Consider the following 25,306-nt stretch of genomic DNA (forward strand, 5'->3'; position numbering starts at 1 on the left):
TCCTTCTCCATAGAAATTTCATAAGAGAATAAGTAAAGAACCTTGTCTTTGTTTAGCTCGTTTGGGTAGGGTTCTTTGCATCCAAAATAAGAGATTACTCCCTCGCTCTCATGCTTGTAAATTCCCACATTCTCATTATAGGTAGAGACCCTGGTTGTTTTCTTATCATACCTAGAAAGAGCTCCAGGTCAATCAATTTTTGGAGGCGGTTGTTGATCTGAAACCATTTTTCCTTTGGTCACATTATCTCCATATCTGTTGTAATCCTCAGGGTTACTAACTATCAGATAGTGGTTCCCCTTTTTGTCTCGGAAGCTATCTCCATCATCATAGACTTGAATTATCTCCAGTCTCTGAGCAGGTCTTTCTTCTATACAAATACACTTGCGTCCTTGATAGTCAAAATAAACTAGGGCTCCCCTAGAGTTTGTTCCTTCTAAGAAGAATATGGTGAACTTGGCATTGTTCAAAGGGTTTTGGGAGGTACTTCCTCCTAGCATTGGTCCTTCATCGAAGAAACCTCCTGGCTGTTGACTACCCATCATGAAGAAGGACTTATCTAATGAAGTGTCAGTATGACTACCCTCCTCAATGATCGGTGCTAATGGATCTAGCCTTGCCTAAGTTACACTCTCCTCGGTGGACACTAAGCTACCCTGATCACCTGCCACTTTTTGATCTCTAGGAATGTGTCTTCTTGATCTTAAATTCATCAAACTTAACAATGCAATTTATCACAAATCCAACCACTCACTTGGCAAAGGATCAGTTTCCACACAATTTCTTGCCTTTCCGCTGAATATACATATACACAAGCGTTTAATTTTGGCAATCGAATCAAAGCATTTAACCGCTTGAGGTGGTCTTAGTAATGATTGGTATAACTGGAGGGTTAACCTCAACCACTACTGTATTTTATACACTTTGGATGTTCTTGATTAGGTATGCTAATCTGGAATTGTACTTCACTCGAATGTTTGTCAGTTTACAGGGAAAGTCTTAATTCCATTTTTGCTTCGTCAAAAGGTCAAACAAGGTACAATTTCGCTTCTGAAAGAAGTTTTGGAACTCTTAGTCAATTGGAACATCACTCTATGTCCACAGTCAGCTTTTTCCTTCACTAAGCGCTTTAGCATTCTACGCGTAGGATGGCTGCCTGCTCTGTTTTGGCTGGATTTTGCACTATAGATTCCCCTTGATATTATGAGTTCACAACTATTTTTATTTTTTGATTTGGACACCTATAAGCTCGTCAAATGATCATAAATCTGTTCCAGCAGCCTGATGTTGGTTTGACCAATCAAATTAACTCCAATTTGGACCAAAATTGACTAGGAGGCTTGCCTCAGGCTATACAACACCCTGCTATGCCTACAATCAGTTTTTGACTTCAATATCATGCAGTAGACATCCTATACGTAGCATGTCTAACTGCTCAAAATTTCTTCAAATGTAAACCACAGACTCCTCTTAAGGTGCTGATCACTTTGGTATGCTCAAAGTGGATTTGGAGTGCTAAATCACACAGAACACATCCCACGTGCGTAGGATGTCTATATGATCTTTTTGACCCTAAAATTGAGACACAGGTTCCCCTTGATGTCAGCAACCCAGTGCTATGCTTAGATTTTAGTTTGGATTTCAAAAGACCCCAATTTTAGCTATCCTAGCCCTTTTTAGTAAAAAATGCTAAAGTGTACTTAAAACCCAATTTTCTCACCCAATTGAGATGAAACCTTCCTTAGGCACTCAATAAATCATGCAGATCATGTTCATGCAGCCATCCTATGGTTTTGGTCTTAAAATAATGCCTTGGCACAATTTGGGTAGGATGTCTGGCAATTTCCTTTCTATTTGTCCTTATCCTGTCAAGGTATGGTCAAACTTCCCCTTTCCAGGTAAAAATAGGGTAAAAACTACCTTCTAAACACACTGGTAAACCAAATTTTCAAAATTCACACCAGATCACCCTGTAGACATCCTACACGTAGCATGTCTACTGGCTTAATTTTTTTTTTTTTGAGAGAAGTACTCCCTAGGTTATGCAACTCTCTCAGAAATACTCACAGAAACTTTTGAACTTCACTTCAGCTTCTAAACACTCTTTTCCGTCTTTTACAACCCTTTGATGAGCCTAACACCAAAAATAACATGCATGAAGTGCTCCAGATCATAAATCATGATGTCCTACTTACCCTACTCCTACTCATCATGTGGGATGGTGTCTTGGTTGCTTCCTGGCGTCTCCGGACTCTCAAGCTATCCTTTCACCACCTCTACCACTCCAACTCCTACTCTCTACACTACCACTTAACTAATACCTAAAACTATCTAAGTCTACCTAAGTCGAAGGATCTAGGCCAGGCACTCGCTCCCTAGACTCCTCCTAAGACCTAGAGAGTTCTCCACCCTCTGATCCTATCTAAATGTAAAACAAGACTCTGGAAAGCCAGAGAATCCCTAGCCTCAAGGACTAGTCTCGGTCACCTACCTAGGGTTTTCGTCCCCGACAACGGCGCCAATGTTGGCGGATACGCCGCGACGGACGTCAGCACAACGAGAACTCACCTAACAAGATTTGTCAGCTAAGGACGAAGCTCGACCTGCAGGCGCGTGGAAGCAAGCATAGGGTGTCAACCTACACTCAAGCGACTCTTGACTACTTCCTACAGAGGTCTCTACCCAATGTCTAAGCTACAGCCTTCAGGAGTACATAAGAGGAGATTTCCTACAATGCTTTCAAGATCCAAATAGCCATCAAACGTTCTCGAAACACTACGGAACTTGAAGGAAACCCTATTAACACCAATAGGTCGCTTTCCCTAAGGTCCAAGAACCAAAACCCTAACCCTAAACACCCGGTGCAAAATCACGTAGGATGTCTGGTCAAAATTTGCAGGTCGTCGTTTCTGAAAACTAAAGTGCCTAATGTGTAGCTCTACTCAATGTGAACGCGTGGATATGCTGAAATGCAAAAACAGACAACGTATGCTCACCGAATCACCAGATATAGCTCGTGGGTCGAGCTCGCAAATCCAGAGCGTACACACGCAATGTAGGTATTGGCACATAGCTCTCTTCGGGGGCAACACACTGCACTTATCCGCACTCGATTCTGACCATTGGTGTGCACGTAGCGTCAAGATAAAACTCTCACTCTCTCTTGTACACAGAGTACGCTCACTCACACATACAAAACATAAAAATGACAATGTTTTTTCTCATTAAGGTCAAAAGTGGTATAAATACCTTACAATCTCAAACCCTAATGTTCGAATTTAACCATTCACTCAATCTAAATGTCAGAAATGGGATACAATCTGGAAGCTTTTACAAGCCCCACTATTTACAAAGGTGAAATGACGGTTTTTATCAATTAAAGAATAATTACCAAAAATAATATCCTGCTGGGCAATCATCCTCCGTTGGGTGTGTCCAGCCGCTAGCACTTGGCTTCTAAGAGACCTCACTAGGGGAAAAAAGGGATAAGTTGCACTAAGATAAAGTGGGCTTGTCAAGGACTATCTTGAGAGTATTGAGTGAGCCTAAACCATGACAAATTATCCACCACCAAGATTTTCTATCCCACTCAAAGACATGAAAAATACAAGAAACGTTGCAATGCGGACAAGAGAGAAAGTGAGAATCGACGAGGAGAGGCATCCTTTTATCAAATAATCGAATGTTAGATTCATTAGAACCAACAAATCCATGAGAGTTCTAATGGACTATCTTGAGAGTTTTGAGTGAGCCTAAACCATGACAAATTATCCACCACCAAAATTTTCTATCCCACTCAAAGACATGGAAAATACAAGAAACGTTGCAATGCGGACAAGAGAGAAAGTGAGAATCGACGAGGAGAGGCATCCTTTAATCAACAAATCGAATGTTAGATTCATTAGAACCAACAAATCCATGAGAGTTCTAATGGATTATGCTGATGAGGGCTTATATAGGTTCACAAACGGGGCTCCATGTATCTTCTACAAGTGTGTAGAACCCAACGCTAGAGAGTTGACCACCCATAAGAACCTTTATGCATTCACATATATAGATTTCCACGGAGTGCAAGTTTTGATGGTATTTAAGTATGGACGTGAGTACAAACTTGTTGATCCAATTGACTTAGAACAATATACATACAAGGGTACATATTAGAGAGGATTCCATCAATATTTTCTCCAAGAAAAGAGAAGAGCACAAAATAAGTCTTTCCACGAGACCATGGACTGGTTAGATTGGTGATTGGACCACAACAATTAGGGCCTTATCAAGTGGATCAAGGTGTTAAAATAAAGTACAATGGGTCAGGGGATCCATATGCTCATGTCTCACAATTTAGACAAGTTTTTAGAGCTAAACAGATTGCATATTTCCATACTCAATACGAGGGCTTTGGGTTGACATTGGAAGGAACAGCCTTGAATTGGTTCCAACCATTGAACAAACATGATTTTAAAACATATCACAGCTCTTGCAAGAATTCGCAGAAGAGCTCTCAAAAAGGGGAATCAAGCACAGCACGGTGTCACAAATCTACACTTTCAAGCAAAAAGCAAACAAGAGAGCGAAGGAGGATTTGCTTTGCTTCAAACAATACATAGAGAGGTGTTCTATGAGAGAGATACCACAAGATGAGAGATTATCAGTTCTCTTCATAGAGGGCTTGAGGAATGAAACTCTCAAACAGGACCTACATTTGAAAGGATGCATGATGTTTGATCAAGTCACTAGAGAAGCCCTATATCTAGTTGACAACTGCAGGGCTTATGGGTATGTGACAAAAGATACAGTTAATGCGACTAGTAATGCCTCATCTCCAAAGAGAAAATCCACAGTAAAGCAAGATGTTCAGATTCGTGTAGAATCATGCATTGATCAAGTGGTCAAGGAGGTGCTAAGAAGGATAAACGAAGTCTACTTACAAAAATCAAATGCATGAGACCCTCAATTGAGGAGATGTGAGACTTGTAGAGGGGATCATCCCAGCCAATGGTGAGACAAACAGCCAAAACTCCAACATAGTCTAGGGTAACAAACGCCTCTTTTGAATGATGGTAGAGTAGTAGTTAGCTACTCTTAGCCAACACATGTGCCACAATCCACAAGAAATCACTATTCCATGGATGGGAACATGCTCCTGTTCATAGCCAATCAAGAGTATGGTTCAAAGACCATCCTCACCAAACAAGAACAACCAACAACTTCACCACAAGCTACACAACAAGTAGGACCATTCTACGAGTGTGGAGGTCATCATTGGCCAATAGATTGCCCTCGTTGGGTAAAAAATGTGAAGATATTTCAATCTTGTCTAGAATGCACTTTTTTCATACCTAGTTCGTGATTGTCATGAACACCCAAACAACAAGGGGAAAGTAACAATGAACATTGTAGGAGTGATGCCTTCTTCAAGCAGAACCAAGGTAGAACCCAAAATTCCTTTAAAGGTGATGACTCAAGCTCAAGCTCAAGAAGCTGCTGACGAAGGAAATTTGGAATGGCGGCCTGTACACCAAAACAAACTCCATTGCGCCACAAGGGAAATGAGATGAGGGCACCACCTAGTCTTGGAAGCGTGGACTAGGACCGCTACACAAAGAGAGAGAGAGAGAGAGAGAGAGAGAGAGAGAGAGAGAGAGAGAGAGAGAGAGAGAGAGAGAGAGATCACTATGAATGAAGCATTAAACGTAGTGTGTGTACAAGGAATGGATGACTTCAAACACTCCCAACACAAATAGCATATAGATTACCAAACAATCACTCAAGGATTAGCCAAGATCACATCAAGCACTCTCACACGCATATAAAACATTTCTCTTAATTAACATAAGTAAGAGGAGGAGAGGTTACTAGCATGAAACAATTTGCACTCTAGGATGTGCAATAATAGAGTGAATGAATGAGCTTATGGGCTCATGGTGAGTGATACAAAGGCTCAATGGGGCTGAGGGAGGCTTGAAATTACAAAGGGGAAGGCCTCTTTATATAGGAAAGAGAGTGATTAGGAGTGAGGTTAAGATCCAAGTGTAATTTGTACAAATGAAGCTTGATTAGGGACATTCAACCAATGAAGAAGCTCCTTCCAAGTGATTTGTTGACCAATTAGCTCCATCATCACTTGTGTTGTCTTCACTCCTTCCTCCATAGCTTGAGTCCAAGAGCTTCCTTATTTTAAAATGTAAAGAATCTACATAAAATCAATACATATCTCGTAATAATAGAAAGGGGTTGAATGAGGACTTATGAATTACAACAAGATTAAGCATGACTTGAGAGGTGATTAGAAGAGGAATTTTGATGGGTTTTTGAGCTTGAGAGAGAGGAGGAAGGAGAGGAGGGTGAGAAGACTAATGGCTGATTTTTAGAGAAGGTCTCAATGTGGAAAAGGAAGGGTGTGTGTGTGTAAAGGTAGAGGGGGTGCTCTCCACCACAATTGAAAAAACTGGCGTCCACCATTTTGGCCATATCTCCTAGACCGTAGATGCAAAAATTATAAAAAAACTATGGCCAGAATCTCCAGCTCATCAGCTACAACTTTGATGAAGACAACTTTTCTTGGATCGGAGTGGAAGTATTTTTTAAAAATTCAGCAAAATCATTTGTCTGGTTCCTTCCTTTACCAAGTCTTCCACTTGGGTCCCATTTGTTTGAATCATCATATGGCTCCAAAGCCATGATGATATGAGCCACTCATGACCCTTGAATCATGGGTGCATGGCTCCACAACCACATCATATCTTTTCTTTTCACATTTACATATTTTCCCTTCCCTTTACCACTAGGTTCTCCCTCTACCCTTCACCTCCGGTGAACTAGTCAAGAAAAATTCCTATCAAATCATTTTTTTTAAAAAAATTTCCAAGAGGTTGTTCTCACTCTTTCTTTTATTGTAAACCTCTAGAAGCAAGGAAAACCAACAAAATATGATAAACAAAAATTTGTGATAGGCTCGGATCATAGCCCCCCCAAACCTGGCTAGGGGTATTTATGCCTCTAGCCTACTTTCTTTGATCTTGAGCTGACCTTATCCTGATGTGATAAGGCTTTAGACGCCATCCATTTGTCCTGGTCTTGTGCACTTTACCATCAATGTCTTGAAGTCTGTAAGAGCCATTTTTGAACTTTTTGGTGACCAAGAACGGGCCTTCCCATCGGAAAAGAAACTTTCCATCCTTACGAGTGTCGAAGCGATTGTCATATCGAAGCACCAGAGATCCCTTTTTGATGTCTTTGGATGCTAGCTTTTTGTTGAACTTTTCTCTGCGCTTCTCTGCTTCTTGAGAATAGTGGTTGATGGCTTCGTCACGATCCAATTGCAGCCTCTCTAAATCCATGATCCTTTGATGTACTTTCTCCTTTTGAGAGACTACCTGGCTACCCAATATTCAAAGACTTGTTAACTTCACTTCAATGGGCAAAAGCGCCTCCTTTCCATAAACCAAATGAAAGGGTGTGTACCCTAATGTGGTTTTTAAGGAGGTTCTATAGGCCCATAGAGCTCCATTCAGGTGTTTGTCCCAATCTTGGCGCCTAGCATGTACCTGTTTGGTGAGAATTTTGCAAATGATTCCATTTACCTTTTCCACCAAACCATTGCACTGAGGGTAGTAAGGAGTAGAGTGTTGATGCTGAATATTTAGCTTCTTCATGAGTTCTCCTACCAAGTCTGCTCTAAACCCTGGTCCTCTATCAGATAGTATTTCAAGAGGGGTGCCAAACCGGCAACAGATGTGGTCAAAGATGAACTGACTCACATCCTTAGCAGTAATTCTATTGGTCGGCATAGCCTCAGCCCATCTAGTCATGTAGTCTACTCCCATGATGATGTACTCTTTACCTGACTGAGTGCGTGGTAGAGGTCCTATGGCATCAATTCCCCACTTCTCAAAGGGCCCATATACCTTTATTGGGTTCTGAGGTTCAGCTATGAGCCGTCGTGGTCCTGCTTTCTGACATTCATCACATGTTTGACACCAGTATTTGACATCACGATGAAGACTTGGCCAAGTAAACCCAGCTTGTAGAACCTTTCTACTAGTGACGTCGTGTGCAAAGTGTCCAGCGCACATATCATCGTGACAAGCTTTTAAAATCTCTTCAATTTCACTCTTCAAAGGCACTCTCCTAAGCACACCATCCTTACCAAGACAATACAAGTCATCATTTACTATGCGATAGCCTTTCCCCTGCATTCAAGTGTTTAGGAGCCTCTCCTTGCTCCAGAATGTGCATAATATCTTCCAAGTCCTCCTTGCCTTGCTGAAGTGGAAGTTTGATGGCCACTGCTCCCACTATTGACTCATTTAACTTTGATGATGCTAGGTGGTCTGCATCCTTGTTCTGGTCTCTTGGCACATGATGTACTTGTGCCTCCCTAAATCTCCTCATAAGAGCCTTGGCTTCTCTCATTTTAGTAGAGAGACGGGCATTTTTGCAAGCCCATGTACCTTGCATTTGCCTTACCAAAAGCATGGAGTCACCAAAAGCGTTTAATCTCTTAATTGAATTATCGAGGCACCAACGAAGGCCATAAATTAGAGCATGATATTCTGCTTCATTGTTGGAGTGGACATCTTCTAGAGTGATCCCTTCACCATGGATCCTCTCTCCCAATGGAGATAAGACCATGATGCCTGCAGCTGCCTTATCCTTGGTTCTCTTGTATGCTCCATCAAAGTAGAGGCTATAAGCATTGACCAAAGCCTCTGGAGCTGGAGGTGGTGGCAGTTCCTTTCTCTTCAAATGGAAAACTTTTTCATAGCACTTGTTTGTTAAAATGTCGGCTAAGCATGCTCGAGTTTTTCTTTCAACCTGTATTGTATAATCAAACTCTTGAAGTCGCACCACCCACTTTGCTATTTTGTCAGAGATTTCCATATGTTGTAGTGCATAGGGAAACATATCCTCCACAGTGATAATTACAAACATCTTCGGCAGCAAGTATGGCCGAAATTTGGTTACCGCAAACATGAGAGCTAACACTATCTGTTCCATTAGGGTGTAGGCCTTCTCTGTGTTTTCCATGAGGCGGCTAGCAAAATACACAGGCCTCATAAAGGATGTTTTTGGATCTTTTTGTAGGAGGGCAGCACCAATGCCCTCTTCTCCCACACTAGGGTTTACAAAGAATGTTTCTTCCCAACAAGGTTGGAGGATTACAGGGAGTGACCCTAACATTTTTTTAATCTCTCTAAAATGCCCTTCACTTTCTTCACTCCAAACAAGCGTCTCTTGACGAGTCAGCTGTTGTAGAGGAAATATCACTTGGGAGAGTAAGTGTATGAATCTACTCAAATATCTTAGCTCTTGCAAGAAGGAGATTAATTGTTTGATGGAAGTTGGGGAAGGTAGATTTAGCAATGTTTCTATCTTTTCAGGATCTACCTCGATTCCATCAATGGACACTACATGCCCTAATAGTGTAACCTTGCTTTCCCCAATGTGACATTTGTCCTTGTTTAGTTGTCCACCCAGCTTAGCTAAACGAGTAAATCCTTCATCAATCTTGCCGAGATGCATACTTTTGGAGCTGTAAATACAAAAGTCATCTATGAAAACCCTTATGGACTTACCAAAGTAAGGTTGGAAGACCATGTTCATGAATCGTTGAAAGGTGGCTGGAGCGTTGGTGAGACCAAAAGGCATGACTCGAAATGCAAAACATCCCCATGGTGTGATGAAAGTAGTCTTTTTCTGGTCCTCCTCTGCAATGCATATTTGAAAGTAGCCAGAGTAGCCATCACACACTGTGTATCTCTCATGGCCTGCTACTTCATTTAGAATCTCATCTTGAAATGGGAGAGGGAAGTGGTCCCTCTTTGTTGCAGCATTTAGTGGCTTGTAATCCACGCACACTCGCCATTTACCATTCTTCTTTGGCCTCACCACTACTGGGGAGACCCATTCTGAATCTTCTACTGGGTATATGAATCCTGCTTCTAAGAGTCTCTTCACCTCAGAAAACAGTTCATTTTGTTGCACAACTCCTAATCTTCTTAGTTTTTGTACTACTGGCTTGCTCCCTTCTTTTAGATGGATATGATGCTTCACTGCAGTGACACCTGTAATGTGAGTGTAATCAGAAATAAACAATGATGCATGCTTCTTGAGAACATTTACATAACCCTCCTTTTCTTCTTCCTTTATATCCTTGGATAACATCTCCTCTAGGCTGGCATCCCACACATTCTCCATTTGGATCCTTGGGTTGTCTTCTGATGAGGTAGTTTCCTTTATGGTGACGCCCATGACTTCGAGAGTGCTATCACTCTCTTCACTTGAACTCTCTTCCTCGTCCATGGATGAGGAGCATCCACTTGAGCTCCACTCATCAGCTGACGTCTCTAGTTCAAGGTTCTCTTGTCGCCCATTCTTTAGGTTATAAAACACCTTCCGACTATGGCCACCCATGCGAGGCCTCAACTCCAAGTCTCCTGTTGCCCAATCTTGCCTAGCTCCTATACCCATGAGCCAAGGTCGTCCTAAAATAAGGGGGTATCCTTCTCCCTTTACTGGTATCACATAAGCATCAACCTCTGTAGTGATTCCAAAAACAGAAACTCTCAAAGCTTTCACTACACCCACACAAGTGACAGAGACATTATTAGCCATTTTTGCCCTAAAGTTTGATGATTCCATCACCTCTAAACCCAATTGATGCATTAGCTTTTCTGTCATGACACAAACCTCTGCTCCACTATCAATGTAAGTTTTTGGAATCCGTTGTCCCTTGATTTGAGCCTCCACCAAAGGCACTATATCCTTGAGACCATATGCTTTGATTACACTTACTAGCTTACTTCGCTTTGCCCTCGTGCTCACCATTTTTGACCATTGTCGTCGAAGCTTTGGGGAGATATGAAGTAGTTGTGGCCAAGTAATCTTTGGTCCTTGAGAACTCACATCAGCTGTCAAGTCATAAGGTTGTGTCTGAGATCCCATAGGGAAATCAGAAATGTCAATTTGAGACCTAGTACGGATCTTTCTCTTCTTGGCTTCATCTTTAGTTGCCGGAGATGTACTTGCTTCATTGCTTGCATCCTTGCTTGTTTCTTTACCTACTTCTTCTTAGACACACACACGTTTGATAGGCATTGTAGCCACTTCATCTATCTTCATCTTCCCTTTAGCTATTTCTTCCTGGTTGCTTCTGCCCTTGAGGACCTCCTCCATCCTTATGATGCTCACATTTGGTTGAGTAGCAGGGGTTTGAGCTTGAGCACGAGGTGGCTGCAAAATTTGAGGTTGCGGTTGCTCTTGTGTTTGAGCTCTAGCACGGGGTGGACTTGTTGTCGAGGACCTCTGACAGGGTAGTCATATCTTCTGGGATGAGGGAAATTATACATGCCGTGGCCATTTTCCCCACAATTGTAACACAACATTTCCCTTGCTTGACGTCGCATTGGTGGCCGATTCCCACCATTTCCCTCAATAGGCCTTCTCGCACCCTGCACAAGATTTACTCTCAACCCCTCTAGCTGGTTTGTGAGATTGTTTATTTGTTGGAGCATATCTTCTTGTTGACCTCTATTGAGGTCTGGTGCATTAGGCACATTTGGAGGTATGTGAGAAGCTTCCATAGTTGTGATATTGCCTCCCAAAGCTAGCTGGCCAGCTTGGGCTTGATAGAGAATCTTTCTATTCTTTTCCCTAGCAATTCTTAAGGCATCTTCAAAAGCATTTGGAAATTTTCTCTTTACCTTCTCCCTTAGCAAGGGGTACAAACCTGAGATAAATCGATCCTTTTGGAGGCAATTGGGAGCTCGCTCACCAGGGTTTAGTGAGTCTGACCATTGCCCCCAAAGTTTCAGAAAACCTTCCTCATAGGTTGCATAACCATGAGGGTCAACTTGATGAAGGGACAGAAGCCGTTGCCATAGTTCTTCTGCCGAATTGGCTCGTTGAAATCTTCGTAGGAAAGCCACCTTCAATCCCTCCCAATCAATTCTTTGGGTTGGATCTAGAGCCTGGAACCATACCCTAGCTTCTTCTTTGAGCACCAAAGGAAAAGCTCTCAATTTCAATGCTTCGTCATCCCTCCCAGAGACAAGGAAAGCCATCTCCAAGTTATCCAAAAAATCCCCAGCATTTTCCCCACTACCCCCAAAAAAATTTGGGAAAGCCATCATAAAAGTGGGTTGCCTTCCTCTCAATACAGCACAAAGATGAAAACGTCTAGGCCCAAATCATATCTTATTAAGGGTAGAATAAATGGATTGATAGATGCATTAATCTCAGCTAGACGACGAGGGCCTAGTAAGTCCCTTATGATGTTTTGGAACCTAAGCTTTGTGCTAGCTATTATATGCACAATTTGTCTAGCAAGAGGTTGGAAAGGTCCATATAAATCCCTATGATTCATGGAGTATGCTTAAAGCAAGATGAAGATGTGAACATCAAAAGATACATTATACTCCAAAATAGAAAATATTATAGGGTCAGGGGACAACAATATCTCTCTCAACCTCTCAGCTCCAAAATAGAAGACCAATCTTTGTTGGAAAAAAATATTTCTATCAATGCACACATTCACCCTAATATTCTGAACTGATTGAAAGTTGTAGAAAATGGGATTATTCATTGGTGCATTAAATACAAACTTCCATGAAGCACTTCATTGAAGTTGAGCTCTCTTGGATCCCACCATTTGAGAGATGCGAAGAATTTGCTCACCAGTGATTAGCCTAGCTTTGGTGTGACCATCTTCAGCTTTGTAGAGTTCATAGGGTTTGATGGCTACCCTCTCAACCACCTTGAGCCTTCTTGCTAGTAGTAGTTGGAGTGCATCACCATATGTAGCCTCTTGCCAATACCGCACCCCATTGATGTGTAGCTCCCCCTCCAAAAACTTGTTAATTCCCGAGTTTGAGAGTGCTTTCACCACCTGAAGTCGAGGCTTCAAAGGAAGTGTCTTCACACTAGCCACAAAGCACTCAACACAATTTTTTGACCTAGGGACTTGATGACTACAAGATTTTCCTTGAAGCAAAGAAGGGTGTGTGTAGTTAACTCTCTTTACCCGTATATGTGCCATTTGTCGATAAAGACGCTTCTTTTCTCGAGCTTCTTGGGGAGACCATAGTGGAAGTCTCGGAGAATTGATGGATCTTCCTTCATAGGATTGATAGAGCGCTGCTTGAGAACTCGTCCGTGGGGGCACCAATTTATGACGAAGGAAATTTGGAATGGCGGCCTCTACACCAAAACAAACTCCATTGCGCCACAAGGGAAATGAGATGAGGGCACCACCTAGTCTTGGAAGCGTGGACTAGGACCGCTACACAAAGAGAGAGAGAGAGAGAGAGAGAGAGAGAGAGAGAGAGAGAGAGAGAGAGAGAGAGAGAGAGAGAGAGAGAGAGAGAGATCACTATGAATGAAGCATTAAACGTAGTGTGTGTACAAGGAATGGATGACTTCAAACACTCCCAACACAAATAGCATATAGATTACCAAACAATCACTCAAGGATTAGCCAAGATCACATCAAGCACTCTCACACGCATATAAAACATTTCTCTTAATTAACATAAGTAAGAGGAGGAGAGGTTACTAGCATGAAACAATTTGCACTCTAGGATGTGCAATAATAGAGTGAATGAATGAGCTTATGGGCTCATGGTGAGTGATACAAAGGCTCAATGGGGCTGAGGGAGGCTTGAAATTACAAAGGGGAAGGCCTCTTTATATAGGAAAGAGAGTGATTAGGAGTGAGGTTAAGATCCAAGTGTAATTTGTACAAATGAAGCTTGATTAGGGACATTCAACCAATGAAGAAGCTCCTTCCAAGTGATTTGTTGACCAATTAGCTCCATCATCACTTGTGTTGTCTTCACTCCTTCCTCCATAGCTTGAGTCCAAGAGCTTCCTTATTTTAAAATGTAAAGAATCTACATAAAATCAATACATATCTCGTAATAATAGAAAGGGGTTGAATAAGGACTTATGAATTACAACAAGATTAAGCATGACTTGAGAGGTGATTAGAAGAGGAATTTTGATGGGTTTTTGAGCTTGAGAGAGAGGAGGAAGGAGAGGAGGGTGAGAAGACTAATGGCTGATTTTTAGAGAAGGTCTCAATGTGGAAAAGGAAGGGTGTGTGTGTGTAAAGGTAGAGGGGGTGCTCTCCACCACAATTGAAAAAACTGGCGTCCACCATTTTGGCCATATCTCCTAGACCGTAGATGCAAAAATTATAAAAAAACTATGGCCAGAATCTCCAGCTCATCAGCTAAAACTTTAATGAAGGCAACTTTTCTTGGATCGGAGTGGAAGTATTTTTTAAAAATTCAGCAAAATCATGTGTCTGGTTCCTTCCTTTACCAAGTCTTCCACTTGGGTCCCATTTGTTTGAATCATCATATGGCTCCAAAGCCATGATGATATGAGCCACTCATGACCCTTGAATCATGGGTGCATGGCTCCACAACCACATCATATCTTTTCTTTTCACATTTACATATTTTCCCTTCCCTTTACCACTAGGTTCTCCCTCTACCTTTCACCTCCGGTGAACTAGTCAAGAAAAATTCCTATCAAATCATTTTTTTAAAAAAAAATTTCCAAGAGGTTGTTCTCACTCTTTCTTTTATTGTAAACCTCTAGAAGCAAGGAAAACCAACAAAATACGATAAACAAAAATTTGTGATAGGCTCGGATCACTGCCAAAAAAAAACCAATCGAGGAAGCCACATTGTCACCTCAAACGAGAATCAAAAACTTATCGATGAGAACCGGAAGAAAATCATGGAAAGCCAAACGAGACAAAATGAAAGCAAAGAGGCTTGAGAAAAAAACAACTTTAGAAACAAAATTTGGACCAGTTAAAAGAACTGCTTAAAAATGAGCAAGAAAGTAAGAAAGGCACAAAGGGAGCGAAAGAGTACAAGTCTGACTCAGGTGGTTCACTTTTGGTGGAGAAAGTAAACAAGCACTTAGATGCAATCTTGCAAGCATATGCTACAAGGCTCAATAACAACCAAATTGTGGATCAAAGATTGTTGACCTGTCCGCATCCACATGATGAAACTAGGAGAATAGAAGTATACAAAAGACTTGTAGAAATTGCTCAATCCCTGATGGAGCCTAGAGTTCCAAAAACTCCTAGGCTGGTAGCGTAGGACTTGAGAAAGAAAAAACGGGAAAACAAGGGGAAATCAACACAGGTGACAATAAAAAAATTAAAGGATTGTGTGACCGATGCAAAAAAGATCAGTTACTCGTGAATTGCACTCGAATTCTAGATAATAAAATAAAATCTATGGAAATAGACAAAGAGGAGCCACTTACTAGTGGAATTATCACAAACACGATAGACGAGGATAGATATCTAGAGATGCAACCAATTCTATAGAAGTAGAAGAACCATGACCGCAATCCTTATGGGAATTGATCATAAATAAAAAAGATGGTAGTGTTACCTTACAGTCAACACCTATCCCTGAAATAAACATAGATCACAAATTTTTCTTAGGGGACATACGAACTCTACATGGGGATGTAGAGTATGAAGCATCTAAAGAGAGAATACCATACTCTCTACCGACTTTTCCGTATTTCATAGGATAACTCAAAAAAAAAATCGAGGTTAGAGTGGTACTTTCTTGGTGGAAAGACACACCAAAAATGATGGATACCAAGAGCGTGCACAAATTCATTTTTATTCCTATACTATGTATGCTTTCTCTCTCAAAGTTGCTGAGAATTAGACCGCATCTATGGGCCAAATGGGCAAACACCTAAAAAAGATGGGGTTGAAAATCCCTTCAGACAACCAGCTCGTAGATGAAAACATGGATGAAACTTTGCCTAAGAAACCACAGACAAAATAGATACCAGTGAATAAGGTGGGTGACTATTGCAAAGGAGAAGAAGGAAATATCACCTTACCACTTGAGTACAAGGGAGTAATAACTATAGTCATACTTGATAGTGGGGCTGAAATAGCCATTGCTACAAAAGGAATCTCAAAGAAATGGGGAAGACCAACTCTCAAAACATCACCCATGAAACTCCAATTAGCCAACGGATACGTAAAGAGACCCTTAGGGATGCTAGAACAAGTTATTGTATCCTCTTGCGGGATAGAATATTAACATATCTTTGTGGTAGTAGATTTTGGAAAAGACAACAACTTTGAAGCTATTTTGGGATGGCCATTCATGGGTCAACTCAAAATGGTTCAAGATTAGGGCTATGATCATCTCTATTTGAGGCATAAGGGTGTCACAATCAAGTTTAGCACCAAGGATCATAGTTACAAGGATGTAAACCGAACTCTAACAAAAGACTTTTTGTCACTATGGATGACGGAAGACAGCTGCGTGCTTGGCTAGTGAAGGATGCTCACATTTGAATGTGCGGAGCATCTGAGTGCGGAATTCTTAGAGAGGAAGATTGCATCCTAGAGCATTCAATTTAAGGTCAAGCTTACATTAATGAGCCATTTGTAGAGGATTTATTTGAACTCTTTGGATGGGATTAAATATTGATGACTCTTGATGTTTTCCTAAATGAGGTTACCAACCCCACATTTTACGACAGAGATGGATATGATACAAGACCCTTTCTAATGGTTTTGGTGGTCCAAAAAATTGAAAACCTCTTTGAAGCTACTGAAACAAAATTGGTAAGAAATTGCAAACAATTAGTGGGACAAAGTTTCTATACAGGATCCTCCACATGATGCTGAAGACAAACTTTTAAGTGGCTATGACATTTATTTACGATAATGGTGTCGAAGGAAGCTAATGAGGTTTGTCAGTGTCAAAGCAAAAAAGGTGAGATAGATGGCTACATCGTGGATCATGGTGCCAAAATGCAAAAAGGAATAAAAAAACCATGACAATTTGTCATCATTGACATACTTGAAGAATCAACAAAAGTTGTTTTAAAGAAGCCAACTCCAAAAAAAGTGCAAATGAAAGCTGATGAAGGAAAAGTGTTTTCAAGTTTGGAATCAAATGTCTAACAAACACAACATCAGAGAAAGAACAAGGATAAGGAAGAAGATCAATTGTCTCCTATGATGATAAAATTCAGCATATGTGGAGAAATAGGCCTTAAAATCACATGTTCAGTTGTAATGATAGATACAAAAGCAACAAAGAATCTAATGTCTTATGGAACATGGATCATGGAGAAATCCGCCAATCACCAAGCTAGAGGAAATAGTGTACACAAGTTCTAAAATTCCAACTCCTAGCTTTGGAGTGGCAAAATCTGTACTCAAGTTTAGTATTAAGGAGTTTAAGGATACATTCTACACAATCAACTCCCATCACATCAAGGAGAGTCTAGTCCTAACAAAAAGCTAGAAAGACATCTTCTTTCAACCACAAGGAAAATCTTCAACAAAAACTCTACCAAAAGTCATAGGAGCACCTAAAGCCCATGTAAAAAAGGAGCAACGAACCATGGCAAAGAAAGGTAAAGATAAAGAAAAAATTGAAGTAAGTCAACCTCACAAGATTCCTTTACCTTCAGCAAGCATTCACCCAACTTCCAATGTAGCCTCTACATCAAGAGCCACACCATCGACAATGCAATGGAGACCAGAGCAACAAGTCTATCAACCAAAGTTTGTAGCACAAAAAAGCATGCAGAAGAAGCCAAAGAGAATCAACCAAGTGTTGGTATCCACAAAGCACATCAAAGTCAACAACCCAGTTTGGGTACATGGAGCACAAGTTCAACCTCAACAACAAAAAGTTGCTAGTCCTCACACATACACAACATAACATAAAAATTTCTTTTTCATGTGTCTAATAGAATTTGTGCTACTCTTTTTAGACACTTTTTTTCCTTCATTGTCTCATTTTTTAGCACTTTTTTATTGATTCCCTTATGAGATGTTTGTGGAAAATGGACTAAGGGACTAAAGTTTAATATTCACAAAGCAAAGTGTTAAAACTTTAATATGCCTAGCTTTTGAAAATGAAAGAACCATATCTTAGAAGAAGATTCACTTAATCCAAGCATGCAAAGAGTGTAAAGATAAGCAAAAGAGCAATGTCATGGAAGGATTTCACCTATTCATGCTTTTTAAGCATCCTTGAGCAAAGCATGTATCCACTTTGGTAGAGGCCCTTGATTCCTTTTATTTACAAATCAAGCTTCTTGAAGCTAAGCGTTAACAAACACAAGCTCCAAAAGCCACTTATTGAAAGCCAATAAAATCACACAAAAAAGCGTTATTGAAAAACCCATAGCTAGGGTCTCAAATACCCAAATATACCAAAGGCAAAAAAACCTAGGGAAAAAAGTGCCTTTGGTTATGCACATGATGCTCTTTAGTAGCATATGTATGAATACACATAAAAAATGAGAGATATAATGCTCCTATAAAAGCACATTTTGCAATGTTAAAACCTCTTATGCATGATCAAAGTTGATAAATTACTAGCTCAATGGAAATATGGAATTTGAAACAAGCCAAGAGCTAGAAATAATACAATTTTGAATTGAATTCAAGTGTCTCTTCAAAGAAAAATTTTACATTTCTAAAGCTCTCCAAAAAAATTGGCTAACAACTAGCTCACATGAAATTTTACAATTTAAGATAAATCTATGAGCTAGAGATGACTGCAACTTGTTTGTAATGAAAGTGAACGGATCTAAATAGCCAAGTTTTGCAATATATTGCAATGCCACCTCCCCTTGGATGAATGGAAGCTCTTGCTTTCCCACAATCTTTCAAAAAGTGACTCAATCATTAGTTATCTTAAGCATTCATCATTCAAAACAAGCACCAAAAATATCATGATCCATCATAAAATCAAAATGATATTTTATGGCCACTCAAAGCTCAGTTTTCTACTACTCTCCCATGGTCATTTGAAGAAGATCAATTTTAGTGCTACAAATAAATTTTGCAATCAAATCAAGCAATAAAATGTAACAAACAATGCCAAGTTCAAGCATAAACTCCCAACCACGCATCAAACCATGTAGCTTTCATGCCTAAAGCATGGGGGCATTCAGATCCCCAATGTGATGAGAAAGCAGGGAGTTGCATCAAGATGACGCTCACAATCTCTCTTTCATTCTCTCACATAGTTGATGGCAGGTTAAAGCTATGATTATGATAAAGTTCTCTTTACAAAATGACCTAGGTACCTTATATATTAATGCTACCATATGTTAAACCTAAAATAGAGTTGAAGGGGTAAAATTTCTTTGTATTTACAATTTGGAAGTGCCATTTCACCCCGGCTTCTGCAACTATAATAGCTACTCATTACAAATGATGTTTATAACTATAATCTGCAACATTTCATAACTCTCAAAAAATAATATTTTGTTGAGTTATGCCATATTGTTGACCCATGGGTCAATACTCCACCACCAAATCCAAAGATTTTTGGGCAGATGACTTCTCACAATAGCATGTGCAAGCTGGTGTGTTTTTACAACATGGATTCTGATCCATGTATCCTACAATGCGAGAAGGATGCAAAACTTGGGACCATAGTTGGGCATCAACTATAGGAGATATCACCCTAAAAATTTGAATAAAAATGGATATAGATTCACCCCAAAACCTTGGCAAATCCAAGAATCAGTTTGCAAATGGTCATTTTGACCTAGGGGATGAAAAATGGTCCAAACCCAAAAACTTTATGACCAATAGCTCACGAATCAAAAACCTTCCCACCAAGATTGGTCAAAATTGGCCACGCCCTTTATGTACCTCAAGAGCAGTTTTGTCAAAAATTGAACAAATAGTGTTTGCAAAGTTTAGTTATGGAAGGATGTGGCAAGTTCTCAAGGTTTATGCAATAAATGGTTAAAATTGTAGTGTTGAGCAGTTTTAGAGTGCCAATATTAATGTCAAAGTGTTTTGCAAAGCTAGTGAAAGGAAAAGTTTGGTATGCTTAAGTATGTCACAATCCAATGCAAAAGTGCTCGTCAAAGGGGCAAAATTTTCTAGAAGGGCTAGAGTGGTCAAATATATCCCAAACGCTCTGAAATCAAATAGACAACTACTCATGGGAGTAAATTTCACCTTCCAATCATCAAAACTTCAAAAGTAAAATCAGTCGAGCCACAGGGATCAATCAAAGTTGACATCAAAAATCTAATATGGTAGAGTTGGACCAAAATGGGTCATATAGTGAGAAGTTGGTTAAACCTAGGAAAATATATCCAAATTTGAAAATATTTCACCAGTGTGCTATGATAGGCTATACGGACATGCTTGCCAAATTTTACCACAAAATATGATGAGACATGAATTGTGATCCATGTACCTTTTTACTTTTCTAGGCCAAAACCTAACCACTAGCTCCTAATTAACTACTAGATAAATCATAGCTTTATAGTATTATGTCATTTGGAGATCAATCCCCTAGCAAAAAGACCAAAATCCTCAAAGTCTACAAAACAATTTCAAAAATTGGCATAAATCTCAAATCAATGATCCAATCACAGAAATTTTAAACCATAGTATCACCATAATATGCTCTGTTAGATGGGGCAATTAGAATTCTCAAATGCTTTCCAACATGGATTGTGATCCATGTACCTCAGACCAAGAATTGACCTGCAACCACCTCACCTAGTGCCCATACTTGTCCTAGTTGAATCGGTGAAATTTGGAGTTTTTTTTAATCGAGTTATGCACATTTTCATTTTATGGTCAAGTTTGCATATCTTTTGCTTTTTTCTAAACTTTTAAACCATTTCTAGAGATAAAAATTCGATTTTTTGGTAGTAGAATGCCTTGACACCAGCTCATATTGCCGTGGGGGAAGAGAGAGAACTGGGATTTTTATAGAAAAAACCTGCAATATTTCTCTATTGCGCAATAGCTTCCATGGTTGCCCAATCTATGTGTGCTGCAGTCCCACCTCTTTGCAATCTTGTATCTGAGCTTGTGAGGCAGTGAATTAGGGTTTTCCCTTATCAAAATGGTGTCTCGGCTTCACTTTAGAAGCTCATAAATCTCTGCAAAATTAGAAAGTTGTCATCGTGAAGGTGGAAGCTCGAGCATTCCTTTCAACTGTTTGATGTTACGACTATGTAATTGGGGGCGAGGCTACATGATACCATGAAAGAGGTTTGGGTTTTAATTGAGAATTGTGCTTCTATGAGCATTGAGGTTTCATGGATGAAACTTTAGTGTTTTTGAATGGTCTTTTTAAGAGAAATTGAATGTGATTTGGTGATCCTCTCATCATAATCTCGACTACGAAAACAAGCAATTTCCAAGCACGATAGGAAAGAGGGTTTGTGACTTTGCTGTCACGAACGCTCTTAGATTTTGAGTCACCCTTAGAAAGAGGGTTGGTGATTCTATACAAATGCTTTTCACAAAGTGTTTATGACTCTCATCCACGAACTCCCACAGTTAGAGGTTTTGCACCTTCCCAGCTAGACCGCACACATTCTAACATTTCTGGTGAACCCGACGCGAAGTTGCTGGGGTGGGAGTTTGTGAATTGATCTAGACACTTTGTTAGCCATGGATGAAAATCAAGAGATACATGGGATGCACTTGATCCGGCAATCATGCAGATGTTTCAAGAATTTTCCATGTACATGCAGCAACAACAAGCAGCAAAAAGAAGCTAGATTTCAACCACAAAAGCACTACAGTCCATTGTGAAGAGAATTGACCAATTTGATGGCAAGGACATCACAAAGTATGTACAAGATTATATGAAGTAAATGGAGTTGAATTGAGTGTGTGAGGAAGACATGGTTCGAAGTTTTGAGCTAGTTTGTGTCCTAGAGATCAGAGACCATATTAGGGCAATTCAAAATGCTCATGGAAGAAATTGGGAGGAATTCAAGCTTGCTCTAAAAGAAGACTAATTTATGGAGGAATTTGAGAGGGTGACCAAAAGAACTTTCTTAGATTGGGTTGCAAAGCCTAAAGAAGGGATTTTTGCTACAGAGCTTCTCAGAGAGTTTGAACGACGCTATGCTCAACTATCACAAACTGAACAAGCTTCCTTGGATAGAGAGAAGGTAGAAATTTTCCTACAAGCAGCGGGCAAAGAATTTGAAGAAAAGTTAGAGCTTCTCTTCGAAGAAAAAGATATAGTACTACGAATGGGAGCGTGGCCGCCCTGCGAAATACCCGAAATAACACAATAAACAACATAAAACTGGCTAATCGGCATACCTGGCACAATCACGTGGTCGCATGATCGCAAGATACACGAACAGAAAGAGACAGAGAGAGAGAGAGATTGAGAGAGCACGTGCAAACGCACCTCCTAGAGCGGAGTGCTACGCCGGCACGGCGAGAGAGAAGAGGGGAGAGATGAGAAGAGCGATGCAGGCACTGGGTGCAATCTCCCCCCGTGCAAGAGTGACCATTTCCCTCTTGCACGTATTTCATTTATAGATTTCTTGAATGGTCAAATTGAGTACAAACTGGCCAACCGGACATAATTGGCCAAAGCTCATAAAGTGCACTTGAATAATCAAATATACATAAAATGTAACATCCTTCTGCATAATCCATTATCTGCTGATGCTTTTGCCATTTGTCAGCTGCAATAGATAATAAAATATCATTCCTATAACATACCTCTCCGTTGGAAAGCAACTGTCCTCAGGTGCGAAGATAAAAATCTGCAAGCAATACTTGGCAAAAACAATGATTAGAAATCTGTGTCAAATAGTAAAAAATCCATAAAACTAGACAATATTGCTTATGCTTGCCGTCATCCACATACTACCGATTCTAGTGTCCCATACCACTAGAATAAGGAGTATATGTCATATCCTGATGAATCAGGATATCATTGGTCACACTCATCATTTAATAATCCATTGATCTCATCAATCTCAAGTCCAATTCCATAAATACTATCGCAACAGAAAATCATCATATACCAATTCCAAATCCAATTCCAAATCCAATTCCAAATCCAATTCCAAAATATCTTTCATTTTCTATACCCGGGTAACAAAATCATACCAGTTGCAGTGGTGGCCAGCCACTACAGCATGATTTTGTGATCGGTGTTGCCTCATCCGACGAGTCTACACCAATAAAATGTGCTGCCTAAATCGGCGAATCTGCACTAATGCTGCCTAAATCGACGAATCTGCATTTGATACTGGTTTAAAAGCATGACTCTGCAATTGATCAATGTGCTGCCTAAATCGGTAGATCTGCATAAATAACTGGTGTTTCCTAAATCGGCAAATCTACACCGGGATGAGCATTGGCACACTGCCTAAATTGGCGGATCTGTGTGCATATATGTGACCAATGGACTGGACAAGACATAGAAAAAACAAAACACTTACTACCTGTGTGACACCACATTGGAGTATAGTTGAGTAGCAGAGTACTTACTATTTTTTTTGTTCACTAACTCAAAGCACCATAGCTCATATGAGTAGCCGCATAGCTTAATGTCAAATCCTCTCAATAGAAATTCCATACAGTACAAGCACAAGCCAGAACTTTAGGGATTCGTAATTTCATATGCCATAAGAAAATGCAAAGAAGTAAAAGATCCTTTTTCTTTCAAATTTTCCAATGCTATTATCCCTATTACAAACTACTTGACTTTGTGCATAACCAAAATACATTTCCAAGCAAGTAGAGAAAGTGAGTATTATTGTAGGAGTATGATAAGGGATGTCAGTGCAGTATAGGCAGACAAGATATGTTGCGTAAGTGATGAGATCTTAAAAAATATGATAGTCATAGATATATGTAGGAATGGATTCATTAAGGAGAATTAAAATACCATGGAAAACAACGATAAATTACTTACCTGGAGGTGGTTTGAAGAAATGAATAGTATCCAAATTGTCAAAAGCTAAACAATTTCTTGAAACAAAGGTCAGCAACAAAATTCATCATTTTAGTAATGTTATGCAAGTTAGAACAAACCAAAGTACAGATGCCATAAAGTTCAAGTTGTGCAAATGGGTGTCGGAGACCGGTGAGGTGGATTGCATATGTGAGTAAGTTTTTAAACCATTGTTGTTACAAGAAAATTAGAAGCTAGTAAAATTTCACGAGTGTTATTGAAACTAGCTAAAATAGCAAAACATCGGCTAGATTCCATGATTTCCTTCATGTAGATCGGTAAAGTTTTACAAGTTTTAGTGTGAATATCTGAAAAATCTCTGAATTTTGACCTAAAAACAAAAGAGCTTTAGGTGTGCATTTATTGTCTTTAGTTAGGAAATTTGCTTTTGGCAAGCCCTAACTCCATCAACAAACATTGCTATGAGTACTTTGATCTAAAGATAATTTCTCGTTAAAAATTTTGTAGGAACTACTTTCGATGGTCATCTTTGAATGGACACAAGAAACACTAAAATACCAAGAGACATAGCAACGGTTATCACCACCTTAAATATAGACACACAAATCTCACACCATGTAGCTACGAGTATTAACTTCAAGCTATGAAAGACCATATAGAACACTTACAGTATGTGTGTGTGTGTGTGTTTATGTGAGTGTGTATGAGTATATCATCAAAATTGACAAGTGAGTGTGTGTGGAAGGCAAGAGGTCATCGACGTGCGAGGTTAGGGACAATAGAATGCAAAGGTAGGGTCCGCACTGTGGTTGAGGGGGGAAGAGAGAGAGAAAATGAACTGAAATGTTATATCAAGCGTCTTCAAAAATGCTAAAATTAAAACCAATGCCGGGGTACAAAAATAAGATGAAGTAAAGTAAAAGATTGAAGACTTAAACCAAAAGCCTAAAAGCGTGAGTAAAATCAGCATCATCATCGTCAATGCTCGAGGATACCTGGCAAAGGGCATTATCGTTCGATCTTGACTAGTACAAGTGGAAAGACCGACATAACCACTACGACTGTAATCCTAGCAGAAGCAGCGTGAGATTTCACCCACCACCTTTGACAATAAAATAAATAAATAAATAAAATAAAGCGAACATGAGTAGGGAAAGAAGGATTCTGGAATTCTTTCAGCTCCAAATGATTACATAGAATCTACATGCAGTGGCTCTCCTACTGGCTCCAAATAATTCTAATAAAATTCAATAATGTGTCAGATTTTGTCTAAAACACCTCCCCTAAAGTAGTGCCCTCTGAATAGGTTGAAAACAACCCTTGCACTTGACTAGGGACAAATATTTTTATGCTTTCAATCCCATCTTCACGCGTTGACTCGTTGTTCGCGTTTCTAGTCACAAGCGCCTGATTTAATACATCCTTGGATAGCGCCCGATGCCAACCATCCCCAGACATTGATGTTCATTTTAGCCTGTATTTTACTTAATTTGATTGTGTCCCGAGGCATTGTATTAGATCCCCCAAGATTGTATCACTAATGTGATCTCTTAGGACAT

This window comes from Adiantum capillus-veneris, chromosome 4 (assembly GCF_014529385.1).
Source record: "Adiantum capillus-veneris isolate H3 chromosome 4, ASM1452938v2, whole genome shotgun sequence".
NCBI classification, from domain to species: domain Eukaryota; kingdom Viridiplantae; phylum Streptophyta; class Polypodiopsida; order Polypodiales; family Pteridaceae; genus Adiantum; species Adiantum capillus-veneris.